Here is a 10782-nt window from a genome sequence, read left to right as displayed (position 1 = left end):
AATTTAAGATTCATTCGAAATAAATATCGAATCGCACCAAAAATTTACCATACCTTAGACAAAGTACGTAGGTATAATTTGGATGGCCCATGCAGGTCTCGAACCTGCGACCTTCGCGTTATTAGCACGACGCTCTAACCAACTGAGCTAATAGGCCTTCATGTCGTATCTGCTTAGAAATTGTACTTCTCGTATACATAAGTTACTACTTGAGTCTTAAGATATCCTATAATTTATTAAGCATGGTTTGTCTTGGTATCATAGTTTTTAAATTCATCGAGACCAAAATGTATTGTCCGAGTTAACTCGATATCAAAGTTAAACGAGACCAACTCACAAAGTCATTTTTAATCGAGATTTACAAGTCACAGTTCAATTTATTAACTCACGAGACGTCTCAAACGTATTGGAAAACTTGTCTGAGACGACTCGATATCGAAGCTGAACAAAATGCAACGAAATACCAAGTTAAAAAACCATGCTTAGTATCAAACACCAATGATATGGATAGACAAGTCATCTTAAACAGTGAAATCATCCTCAAAAGTCGATGATTTAAGTTAATTCATTATCATTTAGTCAATTTTTGAATGAGACGATTCAAATAAATTGGAAAATTCGTCTGAGATGAATCGGTATCGTTGATGGACGAGATAAATTGATGTCATTGATGGGCGAGATGAGGCATCAAAACGAGTTTAAAATTCATGTTATTAAGTGGATTTCTAGTGACTTTGATTTCAGTTAAATTGACCCTATGAAACAAGTTAGAAGTGGGTACAACATATTGCATTATTAGAGACTGCTGGAATAACTATAAGATTCCACTATGTGATTCATTCTCATTAAATTGGGTGAATATCAAATATTAGGGAAATGTGCAAATTAGATGATTAAACCATACAAGTAGTTTTACATCAACTTAATTAGTCACAAAATTATTTTCTATAATATATATATATTAGGGAAATGTGCAAATTAGATGATTAAATCATACAAGTAGTTTTACATCAACTTAATTAGTCACAAAATTATTTTCTATAATATATATATATATAGGGAAATGTTCAGCATCAAACATTTTGGCAAAACATTTTTCAAAACATGGGTTAGAGGTTTTGGAATGGGCTGATTTTTGGTGAGGATGATCTCTACGGTGAGGAGATCATCATCACCAAAAATCAGCCCATTCCAAAACTTCTAACCCCATCAAAAATGATTTACAAAAAATGGACGGTCCACGATTTTTCAACTTGTAAACTGGGGCTAGAAGTTTTGGAATGAGCTGATTTTTGGTGAGGATGATCTCCTCACCGTAGAGATCATCCTCACCAAAAATCAGCCCATTCCAAGACCTCTAACCCATGTTTTGAAAAATGTTTTGCCAAAATGTTTGTTGCTGAACAGGACCCATATATATATATATATATGGGTCCCGTTCAGCAACAAACATTTTGACAAACATTTTGGCAAAACATTTTTCAAAACATGGGTTAGAGGTCTTGAAATGGGCTGATTTTTGGTGAGGATGATCTCTACGGTGAGGAGATCATCCTCACCAAAAATCAGCCCATTCCAAAACTTCTAGCCCCAGTTTACAAGCTGAAAAATCGTGGACCGTCCATTTTTTGTAAATCATTTTTGATTGGGTTAGAAGTTTTGGAATGGGCTGATTTTTGGTGATGATGATCTCCTCACCGTAGAGATCATCCTCACCAAAAATCAGCCCATTCCAAGACCTCTAACCCAGGTTTTGAAAAATGTTTTGCCAAAATGTTTGTCAAAATGTTTGTTGCTGAACATTTCCCTATATATATATGGGAAATGTTCAGCACCCTAAGTTTTACCACACACTTTAACAAACGTTTTTTGTCCTACATAGGTTAGAAGTTTTGGAATGAGCTGATTTTTGGTGAGGATGATCTCTATGATTAGAAGATCATCCTCCCCAAAAATCAGCCCATTCCGAAATGTTTAGCCCCATGTTTACACGTTGAAAAATCGTGGACCGTCCATTTTTTGTAAATCAATTTTGATGGGGTTAGAAGTTTTGGAATGAGCTGATTTTTGGTGAGGATGATCTCCTCACCATAGAGATCATCCTCACCAAAAATCAGCTCATTCCGAAACTTCTAACCCATGTAAGACAAAACGCGTTTGTTAAAGTGTGTGGTAAAACTAAGGGTGGCGAACGGGACCCTATATATATATATATATATATAGGGTCCTGATCGCTGGCTAACGGATTGGCGAACAGATTGGCAAACGAAAATGATCCGTTGGATCTAACGATATCGAACGGATAGGATTTAATTTCACACGAACTGTTTAAGTTATAAAGTTAAAGGTTATTTATTGCGCCGTTCCTTAATTTATCGTTATTTCGTGCTTCCTCCCTCTCCTCTTTAAACCAGAGAGAACAGAACAAAGAGTTCTCTTTCTCTTCGAAGAGAACTCTCTCTAGCTCTCTCTTCTCACTCTCTTCAAACTCGTTGCTCTCACACGATCATTCTCTCACGCTCTCTCTCTCTCACTCTCGCTACCTCTCTCTCTCTCGCCCTATTCCTCGCTGAAACCCTCGCACGAACGGCTCACTCGCTGCCTCCCTCTCTCGCACTCTCACTAACTCTCGCTCTTTCGCTCTCTCTCTCTCTCTCTCTCTCTCGCCCTATTCATCGCTGAAACCCTCGCACGAACAGGTTTCGCTATCATTCTCTCTCGCACGAACACGAACACGAACGAGACCCTATTCCTCCCTACAATTCCATCTCACGAACACGAACGGCTGTCAATCTCTCGCCCTATTTAACAGAACTGTAAGTTTTTTTTTCAATTTTTTCTTTTTTGAAAATTTCTCAGACATTGTATGGTATTATTCTATGAACATGAGTAATTTATTCATTCATTCGTGAAGTCAAAAAAATCCAGAATTATTGTGATTTGATTTTCGATTTTATTTATTGTGATTTTAGTTTCCGATTTTTTTAAGACAATAAATCAAGAATTATTTAGGGGTTTTTTTTCCGATTTAATTTTTTTGGGTTATTTATTTTCTATCTGATCATCATGTTATGATTTTATTTGTTTAAGGGTTTTTTTTTTCAGATTTTATTTATTGTGATGCATTCGTTTTAAATCTGGATACTTATTTAAAAAAATTCTGATTTTTGATTTGGGTAGCTAATCAATTATAGAAAAAGAATGCCACTTTTCTATGTACTGGATCAATTATGGAAAAAGAATGCGTACCTTTTATAGCTTGTTTTCTGTTTACCTTATTTATGGTGCATTAGGCATGAATTCTATGGCTTTTGCTCTGTGATTTAGGAAACTATCTCAAGTTTTAATTTGTAGAAGACCTCACTCTCTAGTATTGGACAAGACACGATATGATTTTTTGTGTGTATTTCTATATGTTTTATGAGCCTATCTTCTCTTTAATGTGAAAAATATCCAACTTCCACTGTTTATATAGTTAAACAAATGACAAGTAACTAGTGTTAATGATATGTAAACGACATATTGTATGAGTCTACCTTCTCTTTATTGTGATAAATATCCAACCTCTAGTATTTATATTGTCAAAAGATTTTTCTAGTGCTTAATTATACGTAATTTTAGGTAGTTCTATGAGTGAAAGCTTTTCTGTTGCATCCCATAGTTGTGAATTAGCCACTTAGTTCTTATTTTATCCTCCACTTGTTAGTGCACCGACTTAATTATGGATAAATTATTGGTCCACAGTTTTAGCTTGATCACTATATCATTGATTTTTCTATTATTTAATTTTTTCCGTGCTGAATTTTTTCCATATGTTCTTTTGCATTGAACTTATGTTATTTAATTCTTTATGCTTGATTCCTTGGTGACTTGAGATATTTTGATCATTCATGTGATGTGCAGTTGGCAGCAGATTGCAGGAACTTGTGCTCTCTCTTTCACTCAAGTGTTTGTGTTTCGATTTTTTGGGGACATCTTTGGATGAAAGTTCTAAAGAGTTTGGTTCTGTCCAGGTACAAATTAACAGTTAAATGATACATTCATTTCACTTGGTCTTCTAGTTTTAAGTGTGACAAATTGAGTCGTGAAATTTTTTTCTTTATTAAACTATGAAAGCTTCAATCACTCTGGTTATCTCACAGATTCCGTCTTCTTGGAGGCCAGTCCTGGAGGATCCTTCAACCCCGCAGATTTTTTTTGATTACTATGCAATCACCAAGCCCCCTCTTTCAAAGGAGGTTAGATTATAGTAGTCTTAACTCTCAGTCTGTTTTTTGTGGTTGTTTTTCTTTCAAAATTCTTTTCTCATCTATCTCAGTCTATTAAATGTCTTAACTCTCAATGTGTTTTATTTCTGATTTTGATTAGTTTTGGTACTTGCTTAGGAGCTAGTACAGTTAATTGATGCACTATTTTGTTTATATTTCTTGCTTGGTAGGTTATATGTGAATTGAATTACACATACTTACAATAACTAAGTACTTTTTTTTGTGTGCAGATTTATGGTGGGGTGTTCGTGAACAATATTCTTGGTTTATCTATTCTTCCATCACTGATTTATGTTCAAGGCTTGCAATGGGATTTCTCAACCGAAGTGTTGATTGTTCTTAGTATTTGTGCTATAATGGGTCTTCTTACTAGCCTCCGCTCCAGATTCCCACTTTGAACATGCTTTATAGCCTACCTTTTGTACCCATTATCTTTGGTGTTGATTTATGTTCTCAACTATGTTTTCAACTGGTCTTAGGAGTTATAGAAGGTGAACATTTGATGGAGGAGGCGATGGCTAAGCGATGGATAATGGGCCAGCCTTCTTTTTCTTTTCGTTTTTTTCTTGAATATGTAAATTAAGGAGCATTCCCCTTTTTTGTTACAGCAGAGTGTCTGGATTTTGGAGTTTCAACATTGATGTTTTACCCACTACTATTTGAACTGAGATGTTTTTATCTTATAGTTGGGGATGGATTCCATTTCATGGTTTTTTATCACAATTCAATAGATGCTAAACTCTAGCTTGTAAAACTAGATACAAACTCATAACGCACATAAACCACCTGGTGGCATGCATGATGCTCTTGAGGTTATATAAATAGAACTTCATGTTAATTTTTACCTCATTTAAGTCATAGTCAACAAATTAATAAATAGGTTATCATAAGAAATTTTAACTAAAATGAAATATGCATATATAATGATAGAAATAGTTTAAAAAAGATAGCACCGGAAAGATCTCCATGATAGCTTTCTAATTAATACATTGTCAAGGCAAATCAATTTATGGACTAAATGTCATGAGCTTTTGGAAAATCTCCCAAACAAAATAATCTTCAACACATGCCAATTCAATTTTGTTTATTTATTTTTTGGTAGGCTGGTTTTACTCAGTAAGAACTACACGAGTATAGTTACAGATTACATAATCGGAGATTATTTTCACAAGCTCTTGAGGAATAGCATTACCATCCACTATAATAAAAATCCCGAGGCATACAGATTTACGATTCTCTAACTTGTCACATCAGTGAGTCAATTAAGTATGCGACCTGACGAGTCATATTATCAGGACTCTAAAAAAAAATTCTCTCATCTGTACTAAAACGAGCCTAAAAGTTAGTGGCTCTAATAATTTCACAAGCTCTGCACAATTCTAAGAGATTTGAATTTTTTTTATATTTTGGCTAACATTGCCACAAAACACTATTGACCTCGAAGTATTGAATGTTTTGGACTATTTTGAAATGTTTGGATCGTTTTGGTTGAGACCAACTTAATTTTTCTCTCGACTGAAACATTCTATCAAAATGAGAATCAAAATAAAAATACAAATGCAAAAGGGGAATGCTCCTTAATTTACATATTAAAGAAAAAAATGAAAAAGAAAAAGAAGGCTGGCCTATTATCCATTGCTTCACCATCGCCTCCTCCATCAAATGTTCACCTTCTGTAACTCTTAAGACCAGTTGAAAACATAAATCCACACCAAAGATAATGGGTACAAAAGGTAGGCTATGAAGCATGTTCAAAATGGGAATCTGGAGCGGAGGCTAGTAAGAAGACCCATTATAGCACAAATACTAAGAACAATCAACACTTCGGCTGAGAAATCCCATTGCAATCCTTGAACATAAATCAATAACGGAAGAATAGATAAACCAAGAATATTGTTCACGAACACCCCACCATAAATCTGCACACAAAAAAAAAGTACTTAGTTATTGTAAAGTATGTGTAATTCAATTCACATATAACCTGCCAAGCAAGAAATATAAACAAAATAGTGCATCAATTAACTGTACTAGCTCCTAAGCAAGTACCAAAACTAATCAAAACTAGAAATAAAACACATTGAGAGTTAAGACATTTAATAGACTTAGATAGATGAGAAAAGAAGTTTGAAAGAAAAACAACCACAAAAAACAGATTGAGAGTTAAGACTACTATAATCTAACCTCCTTTGAAAGAGGGGGCTTGGTGATTGCATAGTAATCAAAAAAAATCTGCGGGGTTGAAGGATCCTCCAGGACTGGCCTCCAAGAAGACGGAATCTGTGAGATAACCAGAGTGATTGAAGCTTTCATAGTTTAATAAAGAAAAAAATTTCACGACTCAATTTGTCACACTTAAAACTAGAAGACCAAGTGAAATGAATGTATCATTTAACTGTTAATTTGTACCTGGACAGAACCAAACTCTTCAGAACTTTCATTCAAAGATGTCCCTAAAAAATCGAAACACAAACACTTTAGTGAAAGAGAGAGCGCAAGTTCCTGCAATCTGCTGCCAACTACACATCACATGAAGGATCAAAATATCTCGAGTCACCAAGGAATCAAGCATAAAGAATTAAATAACGTTCAATGCAAAAGAACATATGGAAAAAATTCAGCACGGAAAAAATTAAATAACAGAAAAATCAATGATATAGTGATCAAGCTAAAACTGTGGACCAATAATTTATCCATAATTAAGTCGGTGCACTAACAAGTGGAGGATAAAATAAGAACTAAGTGGCTAATTCACAACCATGGGATGTAACAGAAAAGCTTTCACTCATAGAACTACCTAAAATTACGTATAATTAAGCACTAGAAAAATCTTTTGACAATATAAATACTAGAGGTTGGATATTTATCACAATAAAGAGAAGGTAGACTCATACAATATGTCGTTTACATATCATAAACACTAGTTACTTGTCATTTGTTTAACTATATAAACAGTGGAAGTTGGATATTTTTCACATTAAAGAGAAAATAGGCTCATAAAACATATAGAAATACACACAAAAAATCATATCGTGTCTTGTCCAATACTAGAGAGTGAGGTCTTCTACAAATTAAAACTTGAGATAGTTTCCTAAATCACAGAGCAAAAGCCATAGAATTCATTCCTAATGCACCATAAAAACGTAAACAGAAAACAAGCTATAAAAGGTACGCATTCTTTTTCCATAATTGATTCAGTACATAGAAAAGTGGCATTCTTTTTCCATAATTGATTAGCTACCCAAATCAAAAATCAGAATTTTTTGAAATAAGTATCCAGATTTAAAACAAATGCATCACAATAAATAAAATCGAAAAAAAAAAAAACCCTTAAACAAATAAAATCATAACATGATGATCAGATAGAAAATAAATAACCCAAAAAAATTAAATCGGAAAAAAAACCCCTAAATAATTCCTGATTTATTGTCTTAAAAAAATCGAAAACTAAAATCACAATAAATAAATTCGAAAATCAAATCACAATAATTCCGGATTTTTTTGACTTCACGAATGAATGAATAAATTACTCATGTTCATAGAATAATACCATACAATGTCTAAGAAATTTTCGAAAAAGAAAAACTTGAAAAAAAACTTACAGTTCTGTCAAATAGGGCGAGAGATTGACAGCCGTTCGTGTTCGTGAGATGGAGTTGCAGGGAGGAATAGGGTCCCATTCGTGTTCGTGTTTGTGTTCGTGTGAGAGAGAATGAGGGCGAAAGCCATTCGTGTGAGGGTTTCAACGATGAATAGGGCGAGAGAGAGAGAGAGGCAGCGAGAGTGAGAGAGGGAGGCAGAGAAAGTTAGAGAGAGTGCGAGAGAGGGAGGCAGCGAGTGAGCCGTTCGTGCGAGGGTTTCAGCGAGGAATAGGGCGAGAGAGAGAGGTAGCGAGAGAGAGAGAGAGAGAGAGAGAGAGAGAGAGAGCGAGCGTGAGAGAATGATCGTGTGAGAGCAACGAGTTTGAAGAGAGAGAGTTCTCTTCGAAGAGAAAGAGAACTCTCTGTTCTGTTCTCTCTGGTTTAAAGAGGAGAGGGAGGAAGCACGAAATAACAATAAATTAAGGGACGGCGCAATAAATAACCCTTAACTTTATAACTTAAAAACAGTTCATGTGAAATTAAATCCTGTCCGTTCGATATCGTTAGATCCAACGGATCATTTTCGTTTGCCAATCTGTTCGCCAATCCGTTAGCCAGCGATCGGGATATATATATATATATATATATATATATATATATATATAAACTACTAGAGTGAATTTGTATTTACCAGCACAGACATCCTCTCTGAAGTTAAAAGAGTAGAAGAGAAAAGATAATAAAGTTAGAAGGGAAACATCTGATTATCCCTCAAATCACTCGCAATTCATGAACCATTCACTCCCACCATTGGATTAGTTTATGACAACATAAAATTGGATATCCCAAGGAAATTTGAGATTGAAGAATTTATAATCATTCATGATTCATTCTTTATTACCCAAGGAAAAATCTTTGAATCCCTATATCTATGAACTAAATATTGCCGGTCTAAAATATAAATTTGAAAATCTACAAACACTCACAAAACCAAGTTTTATAGTATTGTTAGAAAACCCATTGATTTTTTTAATTAACCATTTGATTTTCACTTAGCTAGTAGTTGTTACTACTGTGTAAAATTTATTAATGAACTTATTTGATGGATTGCCTTATTTTAACCCAATATTTTTATTGTAAAAATGTTTTACAGCCCCAAACGGAAAAAACCATTTGGTCATTTTTGTCATTAAGTTGGTTAATGATCCCATTTGCTTAGCTCCCCAAACATTGAGAGAGTGTTTAATTAAAAAACAAACTCTGAGGAAAATGGTTTTCCGAAGAAAATTTAAATGTAACGGTGTTTGAGTGCAAAACAAATAGAAAAAGCAGGAAAAGCATGAGTTTTGCCGTTTGAGGTGGCAAGCCTTTTCTCACGCCTCCCCCTAAGAAAATGATTTACCGCATGGCATCGAATTTGGATCTCATAAATGCCCTCATTTTTTTGTTTAAACTTTATATAAGTAAAAGTCATTTTGGTCAAAAATCATAAATTTTCAACAAAAGACCCTATAATCAAGGTGGTTAATTTTTAAAATTATATAATCCTTAAAAAATCTTTAATCAGTATTTTAAATTATAAATATATCATTTTAATACAAGTCCGTTTGCTCATACCATCTTTTAATTTAATTATAAAAATAATAAAACTAAAAATAAAATACTTTCCTTACTAATTATTAGTAAGATTTCAAATCTTATTAAGTGTTGTTGTACTCAAATGGATTGCCAAATTGGCTATCCCAACACCATAGCCCTGTAAATTTCATGGAAAAACTCAAATAAATAAATAATAAAAAAGGACTTAATCACAGGTTTTGAAAACATCTGGCTATTGAGATAAGATTAAAATAACTTTTTTTTCAAGTTCATAAAATTCTGTCATCTATCCCTGTGGCATCAGACCACGGTTTTAGGTGCCTCAAGGTAGCTCAACGACCCTTTAAGATTTGAAATCTTGCCAAGTTAGTAAGGCTAGACTTACTAAAAACAAAAAAAAAAAATCAGATGATTTATTTTCTCTTTTCTCAATCCAAACACAGCGTTGGAGTCCATTTTTACTATTTTTACCACCTTAATATCATGCTTAGACTTTTTATTTTCTTATGTGCAACCACTATCCATAAACAAATCTGTCAGTGAGAATCATGTTGGATTATCTCTTAAGTGTGTTTGAAATGTATTCGGAGCTATGTTACTAGGTTTGCTAATATGGTACTGAGCCACGAATGAGTGCAAATCGAACTAGTTCGAGGTTCGATTTATAGTGGGTTCATAAAAAACAATGAGCCTAAAGAACCCCCTTGATATAATGCATAGAAATCCCAATATAAAGGGAGTTCTTGTTAACCAAGGACACAAGTTAAGGTGCAATAAATACACTTTAGGAAATTGGAATCCAAGGATATTTTGGTAAAAAATTAATTTTTTTAAGGGCATTTTCGATACAGATTTCAATTTCCAAAGTGTATTTATTGTACTTTAATGTGTGCCCTTGAGCACATGTTAACAAGACCCATATAAAGAATACTCTTTTGTTGCTCTAAACGAATGATTTGCCCCTTTGACTCGAGTTTTCTTCTATGAGATTAATATAAATGACTTAAAGATCCACCATGTACTACTTCTATGAATCAAGTTCGCTCAAGAGTATTGAACCGCGAACTTGAATTCAAATTGAGTAAACCAATGAACAAGGTAACATGTATAGGTTTGGAGTATAAGAGGTAGAATATGAAAGATAATAAAGTTGCAAAGATAATCTTGTAAAGGAAGATAATAGGAAACGAGAAGTTAAAAATTGTTCTCAAGATTCATAACAAGATTAAATCCCAACCCCTCTATAAGTTGTGATGAAAAAAATAAAAAATAAAAAGTGGAGGCTACTATCGTGTTTTATCATACAGATATAAATGTGTGCATCTATTATGCCCACA

The 10782-nt window shown here is 33.8% G+C and overlaps 1 non-coding gene across 1 annotated transcript; it reads right to left on the bottom strand.

Moving 5' to 3' along the window:
- Positions 1-83: 83 nt before the first annotated feature.
- On the bottom strand, positions 84-157 carry TRNAI-AAU (transfer RNA isoleucine (anticodon AAU)). The gene has a single exon. It is a non-coding gene; the product is annotated as a tRNA-Ile (tRNA).
- Positions 158-10782: the final 10625 nt, after the last annotated feature.

This window comes from Akebia trifoliata, unplaced genomic scaffold, assembly GCF_017979445.1.
Source record: "Akebia trifoliata isolate Shusen 1 unplaced genomic scaffold, ASM1797944v1 Contig00362, whole genome shotgun sequence".
In the NCBI taxonomy this organism is placed as follows: domain Eukaryota; kingdom Viridiplantae; phylum Streptophyta; class Magnoliopsida; order Ranunculales; family Lardizabalaceae; genus Akebia; species Akebia trifoliata.
This window is presented reverse-complemented; position numbering and strand designations above follow the sequence as displayed.